The following is a 23,197-nucleotide window of genomic DNA, read 5'->3' on the forward strand; positions in this document are numbered from 1 at the left end:
ACTAAAGTAATGTTTTAATTTTGTGTTTTAACGTGGTAATAACTATTGACTAATACAATCAAATGACTAATATAATGTTATTAAAACTGTAAACACTAAACACAATTAATAGTTGAAATATACGATTTCATATATATATATATATATATATATATATATATATATATATATATATATATATATATATATATATATATATATATATACTAGCCGTTTACCCGCGCCAAGCGCCGGGTGCGAATATTTCAGAAATTAGTTTGTAAAAACAAAACTCGAACAACTACTATAATCCATCATACGTGAACATGTCGCAATGACGAAAATTCTTGAACAACGGTATGACCAACCATTACTGAAATAATTCATATCAAAATGTAATATTGATAATTTTTTATTTTCATAAATTATTTTAAATATAAAAATATTTTTGTAAATTATTGTTTTTTTGTTTGTTCTTTTTCTTTGAAATGTTAAATATTTACATAACATTAACAAAATTAATTTTATGTAATAATAAAAAAATTCATATTTAAAAAAACATAAATTGGATTTGCCATGTTTATATATTTTTATGTGATCATATAATTAATGTTATGTAATAATAAAAAACCATTTGTTTAAAAACCTAAATTGGATATATTATATTTATATGTTTGTGAGGGATCGTATGAAAGGAAAAGTAGTGTATACAGTTAAATATTTATAATTGATACAGAACAAATTGCCTTTTGTTTTTCTAACCCTAATCAAATCGATCCCCTTTCTCTTATTCTTTCCTTCACCGACGGCTCCTCTATTAAGCTCATCACCGATGGACTGTGGTGAAATCAAGAGAACCGGCGACCTCAGCTGGTATGTTTAAGAACCAATCGCAGCCTCTACGTCAATATACTCCCAACAAACGCGGCGACCAACACCACCACAAACTACCACCGAATCCTTCTCATCTTGACCCCTCGTCTATCTCTCATCTTGATCTACAAAACAAATGGTGTTTGCGAGTCCGAGTAAACCAACGAAGTTGCTTTTTGTCGTGTGCCTCCGTGTTTGTTGCTGCTGCTCTTGCTGTGACGGTGATTGTTTATGGATTATCTACCGCTACTTCATTATGGTATGACTCCACCGTACTCCACCATTATCGTGACCACCATCGTACTCCACCGGACCATTTCATGTTTCCCTTTAAAAACCCTAACATTCAAAATCGCGATGGCAGCTGCAACACTCAAATTTCACCGATTTCCCCCTATATCTCTCTCACGGTCCCCACAATACTAATAGTGAGTGTGTATGTATTTTCCAGATTTTTACAGAGGAAAGAAGAGCAATTTTTTGTTTCGTTAGTGATGCATGTTCCTTTGACTTACTGAAGTAATTGGTAGCTATTCGAAGTTCATTGCTTGAAAATTAAATACAAATAAAGTTGGTTGTTGTAATTGGTATATTGTCAAACTTTGATGTAGAGTGTACATTTGTTGTGTTTTATTGAATCTCATGATTTACTTTTTGGTGTATTAGGCTTGAAGATTTGGATGAGAAACGGTATTGGGGTTGTACACAAACAATTTGATTTCAACTTCTAAATGTTAGTGTATTTGTATGTTAACAATATTATGTATAATTCATTTGCATATAATGGTCACATTGTTCAAGTAATTGCCTAATATAAAAGTAGTCATACACGTATTATATAACAGAATATAAAAATGAAAAAATAGCAACATAATTTTGTATAGATGTTTTATGCTTTAGGGTCAAATAATCAAAAGAAGTAAAGAACAAAGAAACACATACATATTAACGTGATACATTTAGCATTGATTGAAAATCACGAACACATTTTTAAAAACAAAGAGCGAGGTACCCGTTTGAGTCAGATAAAAAGTGAGGGAACAAATGTTGACTGCGGCTGTACAAACATAAAAATATGCACTTTTTTATGTTATTAACACTGTAAAGCATGAAGTAAAAATGTAGAAACAAAAAACACAACAAAATATACCTTTTTGCAGAAGCATGAGAGGAATGAAAACAATTGAGTCTTGAAAGTTTGGAGGGATAAGAAAAAGTCAAATTAACGTATCCGCTACAAATTTAGTTAGGATAGATAATCGAGAAAGTTTTAGGATATGTTTATAAATTTAAAATTAGGAAAGATTATTAAGATTTTGAGATATTTTAAAATTTTGTTTTTGTTTTTTTATCGTTTATTGAGCTAAGAAATTGTGAATTTTTCATTGATTGTTATTAAAATTATAGTAAGTTATATCAATATTTTATAAAATAAGTAAGAAAAGAAAGATTGTGGTAAATTATAGTTCTATCTTTTTATGCATTTAAACTTAACACTATATCTTAAAAAAAAATTGGAAGAATCCTTTTAAACCAAAGATCAGATTTAATTGTATGTCATTTTAAAGCATTATGCATTGAAAATTTACCAATTAATAACATTCTACTTTTGTTTTAATATGAACTAAAATGAAAATAGGGTGCTTAATTGGAAGATTTTCAAAGTTGATTGGTTTAAGTATAATATAATCTGAATCCAATTAAAGCATGCCATAATTCGAAAAAAGTTAAATACTTTAATATTATCAACCCTGAATATTACATATCTTTTTGCTTAAATGCTTTAATATTATCAACCTGAAAATCCATGTTATGCATTAGTTAAGTTTTGTATTTTAAATTTTCTCTTTCGAAAAAAAAGTTTTGTATTTCAAAATTTATAGTTTTAGGAAAAATTTTATAAATATAAAAGTAAGGATAATGTCATTTATTTCAATATGGGTTCTTTTTATTTATTTATAATATCCATTAATTAAATTTTAAATTTCAAACTGTGTACTTAGTTTGTATAAATAAATAGGATTGGTTATAAAGGGATAAGTAGAATAATGTAAATCTAAAATATCTAGTTTTTAATTTGTGTTTTTTGAAATTTCTAAATTTAAAAGCTGGAAAATGTAAATATAAAAATATCCATGTTTTAAATTATAGAATTATACATTGAATATTTATGTAAGTGCATTGTAATTTTAAAAATATAGAACATGTGTTGTTTAAAAAATTTAATAAAAAAATGTATCAACTACCCCAAGAGAGTTAGAATGTATATTAATAACATTTCACAAAAAACTTACCTCATAAGTTTTATGTTTTATGCAGGAACCGAGAAAGAGAGATTGCGGGAAAAAAAAGAATACTAAAATGTTGAATATTTCGGGTCCTCTTCTCACAAAAAAATACACATTCACACCATTAAAGATAATAGAAAAAGGGAGTTTGTATATGTATCTATTTGTTTTCTGTTGTGTGTGTGTGTGTGTGTGAGAGAGAGAGAGAGAGAGAGAGAGAGAGAGTAATATTGTGTATATATGTAAACACACACACACACACAAACATACACCATTAATCGCATTCAAGATGGAGAACATACCTGTTATTTTTTTTCCCTGCAAAAACCAAGAGAGAGAGAGAGAGTTTATTTATGGAATTCACAAATAACATACATGTTCACAAATAACATATTTGTTGCGTTTTATATGTCCAAAACACACAAACACACACCAATAATCGAATTCACAAAGAACATCAATGATTATTTTTTTCCTGCAGTAATCGAGCAAAAGAATTTTAGATATTAGGGTTTTGGATGATCAACAGATTATTGTTTCAAAAAATAGTGGATGGGAAACTTTGGAATTTTATAGAGTTAATCAGATCACCTAAAACATAGGGAAGACAAGCGATTCTAATCCATAACTATTGTCACGTTTTAATAATTTCCTATAAATTCACTTTGACTGATTCATAAATGTTGACCGAGTACTACTTATCTTATCTCATAAATTTTAAACATTCAAAGTTTGTTAGACTTTTTATAAATGTTGACTGTATTAGATTTCAAAGCATAAATTCATTGTACATGATGCAATAAGAGTTTGTACCTCTTAAAATTTAAATCTTTTATATTGGGTAAGATAAGGATGTAGGTTTGAATGTTTCAATATTAATTTTACATTTGTACTTAATGCATTGTATTTTGTAATTTGTTGATAAATGTTTGTACATTCAGCTTAAAGGTTTGGACGTCTTAAATCTATTTTTAGAAATAGTAAGGTTTGTATAATAAGATAGTATATATATATATATATATATATATATATATATATATATATATATATATATATATATATATATATATAAAATAAATGAATTGGTTGGTACGGTATTACCATGGTATTCAAATTTTTATACCATTAACGTACCAACATTGATCAAGTGGTACGGTACTACCAACCAAACATGTTGGCTACCAAATGTATTGGCTACCAAGTTTCTTGGTTCGGTTGGTAACATGTTAGTTGGTTTTCCGTGGTATAATTTTGCCAGCCCTACTTTGGCCATATATGTTTTTTATTTTATACTTAACCACAAAACTTTCTTTTTTTGACATGTTTGGTCCCTAAACTATAGTTTTGTGGTTTCATACTTTGGCAACAATACTTTCTTATTTCATTCTTTGACCAAAAAAAATTCCTTTTGTTCATAGATTTGATCCCAACACTTTCGTATGTTGGCACTTTCCTCCCTTAGTTTGTAGAATGTCACTTTTGACTCCTCTACATATGTAAGAACTAAACTGCATAGATGGGTGCCAAAACACATCACAAATTGATGTCAAAAGTGAGAAAACGAAACAGAGCGAAACATAAGGTGGTTGGGACTAATTTTTCATTTATTACCCATTCTACAAATCAACAACTAAGGACCAAATAAATAGCAAAAAAAATTCCTAAATAACTGGGACTTCTACCCTCTAGTTCAACCACTGCCAACATGGCTTTGACTGGATCAAACTTCAACAAACATAACAAAAGACTGATATATCCATAAGATAATCACGTGATTTTGACTCAGTTTGGATCAACACCAACAACATATTGACAAAGTTTTACAAACTATAGTATGTAGTTCAAAATTTGCAATTCAGCACACTCCTTTAGCAAATCAGCAGCAATCCATAATGTATGCATAATGAGTAAAGCAATTGGTTTGCATTTTTACAGGACCTGATTGATTATATGTGGGATAAAGGACTTTTGTTGTGCATGGTCCTAAGGTAGGTCAAAGTTTTTCAGTTGTACTATAAATAAAATAGAGTTGATAATTTTTTTCGCTTTGTATACCTTTACAGGAAATTCATGATCATTCTCATTTGCCTAGAAATTTGATTATAAATCATGGTCAACATTAACATGGTTCCAGATCCTAAACATATTATGCTATGGAATTAATTTAGACCACAAGGTGCAAAAGGTATGAAAATCCCCTCAAGAACTTTGAGATTTAAAGCATCAAAAACATGTATTTTTGTCGCCTCATCTTTTACTAAATTGCTCAAATAACGAATAACAAGAGTAATATAATATTTGAACTCAAAAACATTTTTATAGTATGTTTTTTTCTAGAATAAGAAAAGTATGTAGCATTGATTGGTTCCTAGAATAAAGAGCTAAACCCAACTCAATTGGGTTCGAAATTTTGGAGCGTGGTCTAGTGGTAGAATGTGGATGGTGGATTATGATGAAGACCACTAAAATAACCTCAACTAAAAGCGTGTACTTTCTTCTTTAAAGATTTATGGCATTTCTTTGTATATTTATAGATGTCTTAAATATATATCAAAAAAACCTCTTAATCCCATTTTATTTTATTTGCTATCCATAAAGATATCTATCAAAGTGCATTGATTGTTATAATGATCCAATCTCACAGTTTCAAGCAATTGGTGAACCTCAAACCTGCAACTTGGTCTAAAGGTTTTGGATGGGAACAAAATTAACCAGTAATAATCTTTTCTCGTTAAAACTCCTTTTTATTAAAAACTTTATCATAAATAAACTCCAGAACATTTAAAAATCATGGACATCCCTTACTGTACGTAGGAAGTTTAAAAATCGTCAATTTTGTTTTCTCCTTTTGTCCCATTTCACATAATATTGACTATTAAAGTATATTTCTACTGAATACTAATGCACACTCGATTTTCCAACATAGAAATAATGGGATATAGCATAAACAACAACAAATGTGTATGTATTGGCCTTCTATTGACGACATGTTCAGTCCTTTAACACAACTTCCTTTTTTTCACTTTATTTTCATGTTCAACCATAACTGATGTCATCCTATTCATACTAGACCCTTATCTTAACCTTCTCTAATAATCATGTTTGTGTGGTACAGAGTCAACTATGCTGGGGTATGAAGTCTTGTCCGACATGGAGCACTTGGAATCAACATGGAGTGCAATGGAGCATCAGGAACATGGATCACGTCGTGTTCATGGAGCATGTGATAAAGGAACAAATCATATGAGAAGGGAATGGATATTCAGATAAAGGAACGGATCAAGTAACAAAGGAACATATCTTCTAAAACAGGATATGGAGCACCTAGGAAGGGAATGGAGCATCTTGTGATGTTCTATGATGAAGATACGCCATCCATGATGAAGGTATGCCACATGTGTTCCTTGATGATCCACGAAATCCCTTGATGAGTCACTTATGCGATGATGCTCATGGAGGATGTTCATGGAATATTCTTATGGGAGATGCTCATCGATAATGCTCATGGAAGATGCTCTTCGATGATGCTCATAGAAGATGATCGTGGAAGATGCTCGTGGAAAAGGCTCATCGACAATGCTCGTGGAAGATGCTTATGGATGATGCTCGTGGAAGATGTTCATCGACGATGCTCATGGAAGATGCTCATCGATGATGCTTATGGAAGATGCTCATCGATGATGCCCGTGGACGATGCTTATAAGGTTGAAAGTTCTAGAAGCGCCCACATAGAATTATGTGATTCGTTGAAAATTAGGGCATCCACTTTATGGGCTAATTATGGATGGGTCTGGCCCATGAGAATTAGGGGTTCCCATGCTTTCCAATAAATTGGCTCATATCACCATGCATTATTCTTGGGCGACTACGTGTACACAATAATTTCAAGAGAGAAATCATTATGAGGTTGAGTGCTGTAACACCCCGTTTATTAAACAAATAAATGAGCAAATTAATAAATTAATAGTAGCCTTGAAATCCGTAATAATATGGCAAGGCGTTGGTCTCGAGGGTTAATTGTTACGATTTTGGATTTAATTTGAAAATGATTTCAGACGTCAGGGTGCGTTTGGTAATTAATGGATTTAAATTGAAAAGATTTGAAGGCTTAGGGGGCTGATTGGTAATTTAGGGACCTATTATGAAAGGAATTTATGGGATCAGGGTTTAAAGGGTAAATTATAGACTTCCTTTGAAAACAAATATTGTGGGAGGGACTGATTTTGTAAAAAACACTCAAATGTTTGAAGAAACACGTGTTGCATTCGGTGTTCATTCCCCGTCACCTTATTACTCCCAAAACCCTAATTGCTATACTCCAGCCGCCACCACCATGGGTAGCATCTTGAGCCGCCGCCACCCCTTGTTCCGTTCGCCTTTCCAACCAGACGAGCCGTTGCCGCCGCTATTTCGCTGTCGGGACATCGTTACGACTGTCGGACGTCATGACCATCGTGGGACGTCGTGTGGGTCGTCGGAGCTGTGAGGCGCGACTTTTGCTGTCGTTCGGCGATAAACACTCAACCCTCAGTTCTCAGATGCGGTTATCCTCCTCCCTCCGCCTATTCTGTCGCTGTACTGCCATCGTTATCTCTACTCCGAGCAGCAGTCATGGTGGCGCCCTTCTCCTTCGACTGCCGTACGCCGCCATGAGTATGGCCGTGTGTAGGTACGTTTTTTCAGTCTTGAACCGTGATCTGAGTATGTTGGGTTGCGTTTGGGTGTTGTATGAGTCGAATGCATGGACATGCGTGTGTGTTTGCCTAGAAACCCACCACCACCACCTCATGGTGGTGGCTGCCACCTTTTCTGCCACGTTTGCCGCCACCAGCCACCGTAGGAGGTGGTTGTGTGTGTGTGTGTATTTATGATGTGTGAAGTAGTATGTGTGATTTTTGGGCAGGAACCACCACCGCCACCATTGGAAATGGTGGTTGCCGCCGCCTGCCGCCATGAGCCGCCGCCGATCACCACCGCCCGAGGTGGCAGTGGGTGGTGCCCGACCTAGTAGAACCCTAATGGACCTAAGCACTTAACTTTGGACTAGGCTAGTTCGTTATTGGGCTTGAAAACCCTAATTAGGGTTTAGAAAACCCTAATTTTAGAGAATATTGGTTTGGACCTATCGGGACCCGCGTGTGGACCAGCAGACTGAAGTTGCTTAATGGAATAATGGACTTAATGGGTTAAGTCCTTAATGGGTTAAGTGAGAACACTTAACCCTAATCGTTATTTCATGTGAAAACCCTAATTGTGTTGGGCTTAGAGTTAGGCCTTTTTGTTGGGCCTAGATGTCTGGACTCTTAGTGAGCCAACTATTAACAAGTAAATGGACTAGAATATTTAAATTGACCTTTAGGATAAGGCCCATTGGAAAGGTTGGACCCAATTTGGAAAATTGGGTCATAGATGGGCCATAGTCTAGGCCTTGATGATCATGAGATATTGGGCTATCAAAATGTCAAGTGTTGGAACAAGAATAAATGGTCGGGCCTTAAGCCAAGACCATGTAGAGGTTTGGGCCCAATTTGGAAAATTGAGCCATAGTTGGGTCTTGGTTCATTATTAGACTTTTGGGCCTTTCGATTGGGCTTTGGGCTTGAGTCAAGCTAAGTTAGGGGTAAATTAGTCTTACCCCAAGCATGGATTTATGGATATGTGTCGGGGACCCAATTATTAATTGAGTGTTATTTTGATGTTGATAGATAGGGAATCTGTCATCCAGCAGCTAGGGTTTTGTCTGCGAGACTTCAGCAGTACGAGGTGAGTCCTCTTCAGTAGGAACGGGTCTAAGGCACCAATGTCAGCCCGTGTAGTTTATATGTTCTTGATAGGAACACGGAGTGAGGGCGGGGCCCGTATCTCATTATTACCAGAGTATAGATATTAGTAAGATTGTTGATTGCTATACTTGTTGTCTGTGTGATACATGTATGTGGTTGTTTATGTATGTGAGTGTGGGCGGGGCCCGAATCTCGTAGTATTATTTGAGTAGAGTTATGTGCCTGTTTGATAGAGTTGGGGATACTTGTTGTCTATGTGATACCTGTATGCGTGTCAGTAGCTGAGTGTGGGCGGGGCCCGAATCTCAGAGTAGCCGAGTGTGGGCGGGGCCCGAATCTCGTAGACTGTGTTTTCGGGATGTTTGAAGTTGGTATCAGAGCCTTGGTTTGAGGGATTCGGGCACACTCTCGGGTGTGTATGGACTTAAACTAAGGACTTGGTATGAAAATTTTCAAAAAAATCATTTTTTTTATAAAAATAATTTTAAAATGAGAATAGAATTTTGAAAAAGAAAAGAACTTTGAAAAGAGAAAAGGGTGTGGTTCATGAAATCAGCCGAGCTCAAGTAAATACTCTCAAATTACCCATACAAGTTTATGTTATGTTATGTGTATCAGTTTTATGAGAATTGCATGCTAGATTAGGACTAAGGATCTAGGAAGGATGCCTTATGTGCCTATTATATGTGTATCAGTTTTATGAGAACAACATGCTAGATTAGGACTAAGGATCTAGGAAGGATGCCTTATGTGCCTATTATATGTGTATCGGCTTTATGAGAATTGCATGCCAGATTAGGACTAAGGATCTAGGAAGGATGCCTTATGTGTCTATTATATATGTATCAATTTTATGAGAACAACATGCTTGATTAGGTTACTTTGACCGAACCATGTTAAATATTTTGACCGAACCACGTTAAATATTTTGTTATGTTTTGACCGAACCACGTTAAATATTTTGACCGAACCACGTTAAATATTTTAACCGAACCACATTAAATAAAATCCTCTCTCTCTCTCTCTCTCTCTCTCTCTGTCTGTCTCGTTCGTCCGTGGATGTAGGTCACTTTGACCGAACCACGTTAAATATTTTGTTATGTTTTGATTTAAGTATTTAAGAAGTCTTATTCTGCAAGTTTCACCGAAGTTTGTGTAACATCCCAAAATTTCAGATAAAAATTTCATTTTTAGTTCATTCCAAAATATTCAATAATCATGTCAAAACAACAAAGAGTGTATCATAGTGAAATAACATCAGAGTACAAAATCCCAAAATTACATAATGCGGAAAACATGGACGGATGCGATGCGATCAAGCTGGGCCCTTCCCTTTCAAGCTGGAAGTACCTGAAACATAAACTGAAACCATAAGCATAAAGCTTAGTGAGCTTCCCCAAGATACCCCACACCATACATACGTAACAGTCAAAACATAATTGGGTCTATTTCACCCCCTTCAGTATCTTTCAACCTGTACTGGGTCTATTTCACCCCCCTTCGGTATCTTTCAACCGATATTAGGTCTATTTCACCCCCTTTGGTATCTTTCAATCAGTATTGGGTCTATTTCACCCCCTACAGTTAAGCAAACAATCATATCAGTGAAAGTCACGAAGACAACAAGCATAAACAGGCATATCATGAAATTGTCACGAAGACAACTATCATCATACTAACATAATCTAGTGGGCCGACATTGGTGCCTTCGACCCACGAGTACAGTGAAGGAACTCATCTGAACTACTCAAAAGAAGCTCACAACTACCTCAGCAACAGATCAGCCAACCCAAGCTTCCTAAAGCCAAACCGATACCAAACCTTAGTCAAATACTCCACGCTACTCAAGGTTGACCAAAAGTCAATAGGTCAAAAAGTAAAAGTTAAAGTCATTCCAGCTAAAATCCACGTCATGACCAACCCATGGCGACGTCGTGGCCACTCAATCCAGTCCTGATCAAAATCTACTACCATACTGTAGCAGACATGCCACCACGCCATGGGCACGTCCTGTAACGACGTAAATTTTAAAACAATTTTTCATTTTTCAAACATAATAAATCTCATATAATATTCTCAAAATCTCATGTATCTATGTCATCACAATAAAACATATCCCAGTATCTCAACACAGAATCTTCTGCCAGTGTGTACAAATCATGCCGGCGCCTTCCCGCGACCCTCACTGATACCTGAAACACATATCACATAACACGGTAAGCATAAATGCTTAGTGAGTTCCCCAAAATACCACATACAACACATACGCCACTCGAGGCTACAGTACGACCCTCCGGTCGATGTGTCTCAGCGGGACCCTCCAGTCCCGTAGCTCGTTGGACCCTCTGGTCCGGTCATAGCTCGTTGGACCCTTCGGTCCGGTCTGTATCGTTGGACCCTTCGGTCCGGTCTATATCGTTGGACCCTCCGGTCCGGTCTATACAACACATTGCATACATATATCACAATGCACATAATCTCATACATACACATAGCACACAAGACCCTTCGGTCTACACATAGATACCACTCTAGGTAATGTATAGTGAGAAGACTCACCTCGGCTAGCAGGTGAGCAAATAACCTCGCGCTCGGATCTCGAACTAGTCTCCTCCTAACACAAAGGATGAATATCTCTTATTAATACTCTTCTCACAACTCAGATAATCGAAGGCGGGTGTTTCTCTTTCTAACTCATTAAAGTGGGTAAAAGACCATTTTACCCCTCCAAGGTCTCCATCACATATGCTGACCAAAACCCCATGGTCAACAGAAGTCAAACTCGAGTCAACAGTCCAAGTTTGACCCGACTCGTCGAGTGCACTCCTGCGACTCGTCGAGTCCCCTCGTATCCTCAGAAGTCTCAAAAGTCCAGCTCAACTCGTCGAGTTGACCCCCAACTCGCCGAGTTATCTCACAATCAATCCATCGGGACAAACCCTTGCCGACTCGTCGAGTCAGGTCATGGACTCGGCGAGTCCCTTTGATCTGATTTCTTATTCAGACGATTTCAACCAGATCTATCACTCTAAAATATAGATCTATCATCCCAAGGCTCAATAATTACGTAAAGCTTAGATCTTTACGTTCATACATGATGCTATTGCTTCAAAACGCCAATACATGCTCTTCATGAAGGTTTTTGCTCATCAACCCTCATTTGGACCACTAAAGCAGAGACATCTAGACTCTAAGGACCTTAGGAGGTCCAGATCTGAGGTTTCCAACCACAACCAGGTCTCATTCGACTCAGATTCAAAAGAATGGAAGCAAAGCCCTAAAACTCCCAAAATGAGATCTAGTACAAGGAATGAACAAGATGAGAACATTGTACCTTCTCTTAGCAGCTGAAACACTCAATACCATAGATCCACTGCCTTCCTTTGTTCCCCATCAAGAAGCTCTTCATCCTTCTCCATAGAAATGCACCAAGAACCACAATATGAGCTTCTCTCTCACTCTCTAGCTACAATAGCAAATAGGGTTTGCTCTCAGGGGAAGGTAGCTGCAATTGAGGCTATAAATGCCTTTAAATAGGTCCCAAACCCGGGAAATTAGGGTTTCTCTGCCCAGCACCTACTCAACGAGTCCCTCCTCTGACTCGTCGAGTCCATTCATTAAATCCACGCGGCAATCTCGACTCGACTCGGCGAGTTGGTCCCTCAACTCGTCGAGTCCCTCCTTAAATCTCAAGATTAACATACACAATAATGTCCCTGAAAATCCGGATGTTACAATTCTCCCCCACTTGAATTAGATTTCGCCCTCGAAATCGCTTCTCAACAACATATAGATCTAATCCAATAATCGAACAACACCATCCAAAGGATCTCATACCATACAACTATCTTTCTCTCTGGGCACCTGAATCCAACAGGAACTCCTCCCTGGAAAAGTACAGACTCACTGCCACTACGCTACCCCTCCTGACTCTCAAGAGTCTGGAGACTCTAGTATCTCGATACACAGCCAGACCGCTCTCTTCAGGTGTCACCTCGTTATTCGCTCCTCGAATAATAAACCCTGATAGCTCACTGCACCTCTGATTCTCTGGTGGGGACCGATAAAAACAAGTCCATGCCCAAAACTGGCTACCGATCACTCGTCCCAAACATGATAAACAACCCAGATCATATACCAAGGAATGGAAGGATCACATCACACCAGGGACTCATCCACTGTACTGTAATCAAATCCATCTGAACAACGAATCCTCAACACCCTGACCTCAAACACAGGTAATGATCATGCTTGTTCTGAAGCGTCCTCCGACATCTAACAAACATAAACCTCAAATCCCCTCTCAAAACTGAGCACCGGGTCCTCACCCGACCCAGCAGCTGAACCTCTAAAGGTTACCCCTTGCATGTCCTAAAACGTCTCGTCTACTTCCTTTCCACAACAACTATCTCGGCCCAGTGTGACACACACCAGTCACGGAGTTCGCTGTACCTCAAGCGAATACTGAATTCGACTCACTCTCGATCTCTGTCGTCCACTACTCATTAGTTCCATGCGTTTCACGGTTTTCTCATACCAACGAATTGACCCACTCCAGTCCAAGACATCATATGGAACAATACCCCCTTCCAAATGAAATGCATCTCTGAATCTGGAATCTCATTCTGTCTACTCGATACACTACTAGAATCGAACTCAACTCGAGAGTCTGATCCGGCAAAAAATTGGAACCACTCATCCCAACGAACCACTCAACTCATGACTCATGACCCGCAACTCATGCGTTCTTCACTTATCCACTTCCCTTTGGTTGCGACAACCATTACTCAATTCAGAATATAACAACTCCCGACAATTATGGAGATCCCAGTCTCACCCCTGATTCGACCACCAGGCTCCCACAAAACTCAAATATTAGGGCTACCCAAGCCCAAAACTCCTCTGTCTCACGCTCTGATCAGAGAGTACTTTGTCGCAACATTCTCTTGCTGACTAGTGGGTATTACGGCTCCCCGCAGTATCACAACAACCTCTCACTGAATAGTGAGTACTACGGCTTCCCGTAGCATCACAACAACCTCTCACTGAATAGTGAGTACTACGACTCCCCGCAGCATCACCACAACCTCTCACTGAATAATGAGTACTACGGCTCCCCGAAGCATCACCACAACCTCTCACTGAATAGTGAGTACTACGGCTCCCCATAGCATCACCACAACCTCTCACTGAATAGTGAGTACTACGGCTCCCCGCAGCATCACCACAACCTCTCACTGAATAGTGAGTACTACGGCTCCCCATAGCATCACCACAACCTCTCACTGAATAGTGAGTACTACGGCTCCCCGTAGCATCACCACCCTTGCTCTTACCACTTTACAATCTCATCCTCAGGTTGACGCCACACTGCGATCATTAACTCATGCCCTGCGGACCAACCATAGGTGTACATACTTACCCAAATTATGCATTGCTATTTCTGACGACATCTGCCATAACAAAACACCTTTCCCTGCTGCAATCCACATTCTCGAATAATCCCGTTTGATGTCAACTAGCTGAAAGGGCTCCCACTGGAACCGTGGACACCTGATACACCACTCGTCATCCCATAACTCAAGTCTCAAAATAGTCCGAAATTTAGAACATCATACTCGGATACCTCGGTACACCATCACAGAACCTCATGATGTCCTGTCTCAACCACTGATCTCCTACTTACCGCATCATACACAGATACAACAATGCGTTCCTTCAGGATTCACCACTAATCTTCATGCCACACACGGTCTGCGATCAATAGCCACCTGCCGTGGAGACACTCATCCTTTCCTTAACACATACCACATGCACTATCTCGCTCTGTACTTCGCCTTGACCACCAATAACCCTGGTCTCAGGAATCCGCACCGCAGGTCTCTATATCCAGTTCTCCAACCACTCTTGAACAACCTCTAATCTCCTCAAAGGTACCCGGTTCTCCCCCACTCAGGGTCTGAACCATCACCAATTGGTTCACCAACAATCTATCCCACAGACTGTTTTTACCAGTAACATCGCACCTACCCTTGGAAAGTGATACACAATGCTCGATGATCTCCCCGATGGAGATCAAACAATTCCAACTACCCCGAATCTCAGATGAAATCCTCAGAAACTCCTCATCATGACTGCCTCTAGTCATTCAGAATCTCGTACCATCCCACTACCGGACATCTCAACTGTCCAGTAGTAATACTGACCCTCAGTCTGAAAATAATGAACTAACATGCTCCTCATCCTCGACTCCTCAACTGACGTCCCATCACGTGAATTATCATAAGAGCAGAGTCCTCATTTCCACACTCGATATCCATCATAGACAATAAGAGCCACCACTCCGATATACTCCTCTTGACCGTCCGTTGCTGCAGCTAACACATGCCCTACTATGCTCAAATAGGGTGTATCCTGGTCCTTGATCATCTCAGTCCCCACTGACAACCTACTCATGCTATATCCTTACCTCGCGGCAGACATACTGCCCAGATACTCTGATGAAAGATCGTAACCAAAACTACGCCACAGGGCTCACCCCCAACCTCGGAAACCAAAAATCTCAATATCTCTCATGTTTCCCACTGGAACAGAAATAGCAGCGCTCAGGTCACAGAAAAATGACATCTCCACTATCGTCCGGTCGCTCAGCCCAGACCGTATTCTCCAATAACGCACCATCCCTACTCATCCATGAGTCTTGCGACTCCAACTGGCATCTCACCAAAAATCCCTCGGAGCTAACTCGATTCCCCTTTCAAGGGATGCTCCACTAAAACTCGTTCATCATGGCCCTCTGACCCCATACTCTTTCACATCTGATCTCAGTCTAGACAATCACCACAGAATAATCGGTAAACCAGAAGCACTAACCGCCACGAGTCAGGGTACTCGAACCATGTGGCCACCTCTTGATCTGCTATGAATCATGGTACCCGAACCACGTTGTCTCTTCTCAATCCGTTATGAATCATGATACTTGAACCATGAAATCACCTCTCGTTCTGCTACAAATCATGGTACTCGAACCATGAAATCACCTCTCGTTCTGCTACAAATCATGGTACTCGAACCATGAAATCACCTCTCGATCTGCTACTTAGATCCTCCGGAATGTTCCCTGTATCGAGTATGGGTCCTCTGCTTTCAGTAGTACGGGCCCATACTACCTGCCACATCTACCCATACTTTCTGCACGGACCATCCCCGAGTTCCTAAGTAGCTGCTCAACCTTCTCGATCACCAATCCTGTCACGTGTGTTCGCTCTTCTGCGAAATGCTCTACTCTTGTCAGCGTACTCATCTGACTAGGGTTACCCTTTCCTAGGCTCTTCCTAGGTTCTCACACTTCTCCGCCATCAGCTGCTGAAGAACTCCTTATGATGCCAGCCATCTACCTCCTGAATATCGTCATATTCACTTAGTAGGTGACTCCCATCATCAAAAGTTCCACAAAGCACGAAGCAAGCAGCATTCGGGCATCGAATAATTTCTACCAACATGTAAAACCACTCTAGGTTATTACCCACTTACTCTCCTGATACTCAAAGGATATCACCGAACTCAAGCAACTTTACCCCACACGGGCATCTGACTACTCTCTCAGTAGACTCCTCAAATGCTCATCTAGGTATCTCTCCTATATTACTCCTCTACTCAGATCCCTCTCTAAAAGGATTCCTGCTGGATACTCATACTCAGCACATACTCGAAGGCACGTCACATATAACAGCAACTCCTAGGCTAAGGTATCACAAATCAGGCCACTCTAGTCCTAAAATATGAATACCTAGCCTATCTCTAGCATGCATAGCATATCACATAATATCTCATAACACATAATGTAAGGGTATTTTGGGAAATCACCGTTCGGGCGCTGGCTGATCATACACACTGCTCCGTTCTGATTTTCTCAAAAATCTTTTACTCTTTTTAGAAAAATTGTTTCTTTTATGAAAATTCCCTCAAATCCTCAGTTTGAGTTCAGATATGCCCGAAGGTACATCCGAATCCCTCAAACCAAGGCTCTGATACCAACTTGTAACGACGTAAATTTTAAAACAATTTTTCATTTTTCAAACATAATAAATCTCATATAATATTCTCAAAATCTCATGTATCAATGTAATCACAATAAAACATATCCCAGTATCTCAACACAGAATCTTCTGCCAGTGTGTACAAATCATGCCGACGCCTTCCCGCGACCCTCGCTGATACCTGAAACACATATCACATAACACGGTAAGCATAAATGCTTAGTGAGTTCCCCAAAATACCATATACAACACATACGCCACTCGAGACTACAATACGACCCTCCGGTCGATGTGTCTCAGCGGGACCCTCCAGTCCCGTAGCTCGTTGGACCCTCTGGTCCGGTCATAGCTCGTTGGACCCTTCGGTCCGGTCTGTATCGTTGGACCCTTCGGTCCGGTCTATATCGTTGGACCCTCCGGTCCGGTCTATACAACACATTGCATACATATATCACAACGCACATAATCTCATACATACACATAGCACACAAGACCCTTCGGTCTACACATAGATACCACTCTAGGTAATGTATAGTGAGAAGACTCACCTCGGTTAGCAGGTGAGCAAATAACCTCGCGCTCGGATCTCGAACTAGTCTCCTCCTAACACAAAGGATGAATATCTCTTATTAATACTCTTCTCACAACTCAGATAATCGAAGGCGGGTCTTTCTCTTTCTAACTCATTAAAGTGGGTAAAAGACCATTTTACCCCCTCCAAGGTCTCCATCACATATGGTGACCAAAACCCCATGGTCAACAGAAGTCAAACTCGAGTCAACAGTCCAAGTTTGACCCGACTCGTCGAGTGCACTCCTGCGACTCGTCGAGTCCCCTCGTATCCTCAGAAGTCTCAAAAGTCCAGCTCAACTCGTCGAGTTGACCCCCAACTCGCCGAGTTATCTCACAATCAATCCATCGGGACAAACCCTTGCCGACTCGTCGAGTCAGGTCATGGACTCGGCGAGTCCCTTTGATCTGATTTCTTATTCAGACGATTTCAACCAGATCTATCACTCTAAAATATAGATCTATCATCCCAAGGCTCAATAATTACGTAAAGCTTAGATCTTTACGTTCATACATGATGCTATTGCTTCAAAACGCCAATACATGCTCTTCATGAAGGTTTTTGCTCATCAACCCTCATTTGGACCACTAAAGCAGAGACATCTAGACTCTAAGGACCTTAGGAGGTCCAGATCTGAGGTTTCCAACCACAACCAGGTCTCATTCGACTCAGATTCAAAAGAATGGAAGCAAAGCCCTAAAACTCCCAAAATGAGATCTAGTACAAGGAATGAACAAGATGAGAACTTTGTACCTTCTCTTAGCAGCTGAAACACTCAATACCATAGATCCACTGCCTTCCTTTGTTCCCCATCAAGAAGCTCTTCATCCTTCTCCATAGAAATGCACCAAGAACCACAATATGAGCTTCTCTCTCACTCTCTAGCTACAATAGCAAATAGGGTTTGCTCTCAGGGGAAGGTAGCTGCAATTGAGGCTATAAATGCCTTTAAATAGGTCCCAAACCCGGGAAATTAGGGTTTCTCTGCCCAGCACCTACTCGACGAGTCCCTCCTCTGACTTGTCGAGTCCATTCATTAAATCCACGCGGCAATCTCGACTCGACTCGGCGAGTTGGTCCCTCAACTCGTCGAGTCCCTCCTTAAATCTCAAGATTAACATACACAATAATGTCCCTGAAAATCCGGATGTTACACGACTAGACAAAACATACGCGATAAGTGTTGCCACCACGTTGTGGCCTTCCTTGGCCACATCGTGGTCCTCAGTCTGAAAGGGTTTTCTTCAAAAGAGCTTAATTTTCTAGGAAGTACTTTTTTGGGAAATAGTTAGGTCTTGGTCATCACATATTGCATAAGTAAACTGTTATCATTCGTCAAAGTGCATTGCCTATATTAGAAAAATCATAAAGCATATTTCCGTTTTTTCTTTTTTTTGCAATTTACATGAAATTATTAAATTTAATATTTTTTTACCAGTTTTTGAAACAACCAACTTCATTGCAAAACCAGTATGGCAGTTGTCACCCTCACTACGAAAACAAGGTAAGAAGTTGGTCATATATTCTTGACTGTTCTGTCATTCTTTTTTTAAGTACCTTACTGTCAATTGATTTTTAGGCTCACATAACTTAAGTTAATCATGGATGACATCGGAAAAGAGATTGCATCTATGCAATATATTGTTTCGTATTTTTGATAAACAATGAACATTTTGTAATAAAATAACAACATCCTTTCATTTATTTGTGTATTATATCATTCTGCTTTCGTTTTATACAGACTTACAACAAAGTATTTTTTTTTATTTTATTTGGTAATCAAGGGGTTTGGTTGGACATATGTTTAAGAAACATTCAAAAAGTGTCATGTATTATTGGCATACTTGAGCATGCAATGGATGGTCTCAAGGAAAAGCTAGAGAACGCATACAAAGCTTCATGGATAGAAAATTCAATCTTATATCATACTCCATGGATGGATTACTGGTATCATGTTTGATTATATGTGTATGTGATGATTGTAAACTTGACAGTTTCATGGAGAATATCACATGTGATCTACTTGTTATATATAGATATTTTCTAGGTATGTGAAAAAATTGGTAATTTATGTTCCAAAAAACAAGTCAATATTTACTTTCAAATATGTTCAACTAGGTGTGAGACCCATGTATTACATGGGTGTATATATATATATATATATATATATATATATATATATATATATATATATATATATATATATATATATATATAAATCTAAATATTTGAGAACTTTGGATTTATAAGAAAATTGGAAAAATAATGAATTATTAAAATTGAAAAGTTTTTTTTTATCTTTTAAATTAAAACAAATAATTTAAATAAATAAACAAAAGAAACTAATGAACTTTAATTTTGGGAATTTTGAAATTAAAATGTAAGTTCATTAATGGAATTGATATCTATTGATTACTACATTTATTGAAATTATTATATTAAAATATTAAATGAAATTTAATAAAATAGAAAAACTAATAAAATGACATGTAGAAAAAAAAATCAAATAACCACAAAATGACATTTGACAAATTAAATGAGAGTGTGAAAAAAAAAGTTTTATGACCCATGCGAAAACATGGGCCCTTCTTCTAGTTTAAAGTAATTTTCTGAATAACCTTGTCATTTTTTAAATATTTTTATTTGACATACTAAAAATATGAACTCTTTTATTACGTCATTTAGGATATTGAATTGTTTTATAAATTAATAATATTTTGATTATATGAAATAACTCATGAAATTTAAAAGTGAATTCATTTACATAAAATATATAATAACACTAAGAGTCCATTAAACCATTCAAATAGCCAATTATCTTAATATAATAGTCAGAATATTTTCTTATAATTATTTAAATTAAGTTTTATAATTAGCTAAAAGTTTAACGATAACGATCGATAAAATTAAAAATGATATCTACACCATATAAAACTATATCTACAACATATACATAACATATATGATCAAAAATGATGTTTATAACTTTTATTATTTATTATAAAAAAAGATGTTTATTATTTTTTATTATTTTCGGAATCCTATATAATAGTATTTATTTGTCTAAATATGAAAGAAATAGCTTAACATCATATTGGACGAAAATTAAATATAACAAAATGATTTTATAAGAACTGTTTATTTTTATATACATATATTAACCAATAAAGAAGTCTCAAAAACAGATTGGAAATGAAACTAAGATTAATTATTGCTATTTCATGAGTTTCCATCCCGAAACCAGTTTTTTGCCAAATACCCAAGAGATGCGGTGAAGTACGAATCACAACAAATTTCTTGATCCCAACTCCTAAGAGATGACCAATAATGACTTATCAAATTCACATTGTACTTCTTAACTTATTCTCATTAGAGCATTGTACTTTGAAAGTTAGTTGTTATTTCTTGCATTTAACCCAAACTAAATGCAAAAATAACAACTTACTTTCATTTCTTTCTACTGCTCTCCTACCATACCCTACTAAACATAACCAAACAAACGCATTTATCAGATACATACATACAAACAGCAGACCCATAAATGTACATACACACACGTAACAGACTTGCCTTTCCAATTTCATCTGCCACAACCGATCAAGCACAAACTCAATTAAAAACTATTTTATATGACTAAAGGCCTAACTAATTTGTCAAATCTTGAATTATTTATATACCAGAAGAAATTGTTTGCTCTTGCCATTTGAGTTTGTAAGGGGGGGGGGGGAACATTTCCAAATTCTAAAGTGGACGATACATAACTACCAAAGACTCCAGGGTGTGTCTTCACACCCTCTGATACTTCCCTACAAGTAGAAGTTTTTGTCTTTTCGTGAGATTTGGATTGGGGGGGGGGGGCATACGATGTTGCATTCACATTCAATCCTTTATCACCATTTATTTTAACACATAGTTTGTTGGGTGACAATAAAACAAGTTCAGCACTTCTGACAATTGTCAAACAAACTGTAACATCCGGTTTCGAGAAGCTTCTTATTTCAGGATTGTGGATAATAAATGGATCAAGTAAAGTTCTTGGGCTTCAAACGAATAGGGTTTAGAACCTACTGGATGTTGATAATATTGGTTATGTGATATAATCCTTGGTTTTATGTTTTGGAGTCAACGGGGAACGTGGGAAAAGTGATGTTTTGAGTTTCCTTTATGGATTATGGTTTTTAATTATGCATGTGTTAATCAAAAATTAACTAGATAGTAGTTTGGGACTCGTCAATACCTTTCCGTGGATATAAAGATCACCGAAAACAGAGTTGAAACGAAGAAGTTATGATTGTTTGAAGCTGGAAAGGATTTGGGCGAAAACCGTCACCACAGAGTGGTGAGACGGAACCACGAGGAGTTGATCACCACGTAGTGGTGAGTCGGACCACAAGGTGGTGGTCACCATGGAGTGGTGAGTCGGAACCACGAGGTGGTGATTTGTCAGGCCCAAGCCCATGATTTTAGGGTTATCAGTGTATTTAAGCTTAATGTTCCGCATTTTTGGGCATTTTATCAGCCCCCACCACCTCTAACACCTCTTGGGAGAAACGCTAGCCTCCATCTTCAAGATTTGAGCTCCTTACCTATCATCTCTCCTCTTTTGGATGCTTTTTATGCTATTTTGATGAAATTTACAGATCAAGAAGGTTTATTTGGTTGCAAGGAATGATGCTTCAAGTTTGGATCCATCAAAGACACCATATTTCTAGACTATTGTAAGTATAAAGTTCCAATCTTGCTATTTAGTTCTTTAGATCTCTATATATGTAGTTTTTGGCACTTTTGGTCCATTTTATGAGTGATCTTGGAGTTAAGTGGACTCCAACATATGATTTTGGCACTATGAGAACATTGTAACAGTGCTTAAGAAGAGCTAAGAGAATGTATATGTGATAATTAGTTCAGAATTAAATCTTAATGTAAAGAGCTACATATGATTTTGATTTCTAAACAAATATAGATATTATGAATTATAATTGGATTATGACTTTATTGTAGAATGAAGAGTAATTTTAGTTGAAATGAGGTCCAAGCAAAACATAATGACACAATCTACTACAAAATAAGAATACACTACTTTTGAAGTTGAAGTCAAATATGATTGGATAAATAAGTTCATTGAAAAGCTATGTTAATTTCTGCCATTCAAGAATCACATAGAAATCTTTGTGACTTCTTGAGTATACTTAATCAAGCTAAGAGACTCTATGTCATGAAAGAACACTAATCGTATTCTCCAAGATATTGATGAAATTATTCATGAAATTCACACAAATTAAATTTAGTCAAACCCATTAATAAAATCTTTCTTTTAAGCTAAGTATGAGTGGTCACACTTCAACCATGGGACTTTATTATTCTAGAAATGGGATTTTCATTCGGATTTAGTATTTGGATATTGGAACATTGTAACAACAATTATTATATAGTGTTTTGATATACTGGGATATGATCATCACATTAATATTTGTTATGTTCTATATTAACATGTTTAATCTATGAATAATATTATTATTCTAAACATTCATAGTCGGTTGTAATTGTGGGAGAAATTATGAAGTAAAACTAATATGAATTGGATTGGTTGACTCTCACTAGATGAAAGTAGGAAAGTGGTTGTAACCAAGTTTCATAGGTACTTATCAGAGAACTAGTATTGAA

At 37.5% G+C, this 23,197-nt stretch overlaps 1 long non-coding RNA gene across 1 annotated transcript; it reads left to right on the top strand.

Moving 5' to 3' along the window:
- Window positions 1-691: 691 nt before the first annotated feature.
- Window positions 692-1,611, top strand: LOC145109709 (uncharacterized). Its single transcript, XR_013709161.1, has 2 exons — window positions 692-1,280; window positions 1,519-1,611. It is a non-coding gene; the product is annotated as an uncharacterized LOC145109709 (long non-coding RNA).
- Window positions 1,612-23,197: the final 21,586 nt, after the last annotated feature.

This window comes from Lactuca virosa, chromosome 4 (genome assembly GCF_052849685.1).
Source record: "Lactuca virosa cultivar CGN04683 chromosome 4, Lactuca_virosa_CGN04683_v6, whole genome shotgun sequence".
NCBI lineage: Eukaryota > Viridiplantae > Streptophyta > Magnoliopsida > Asterales > Asteraceae > Lactuca > Lactuca virosa.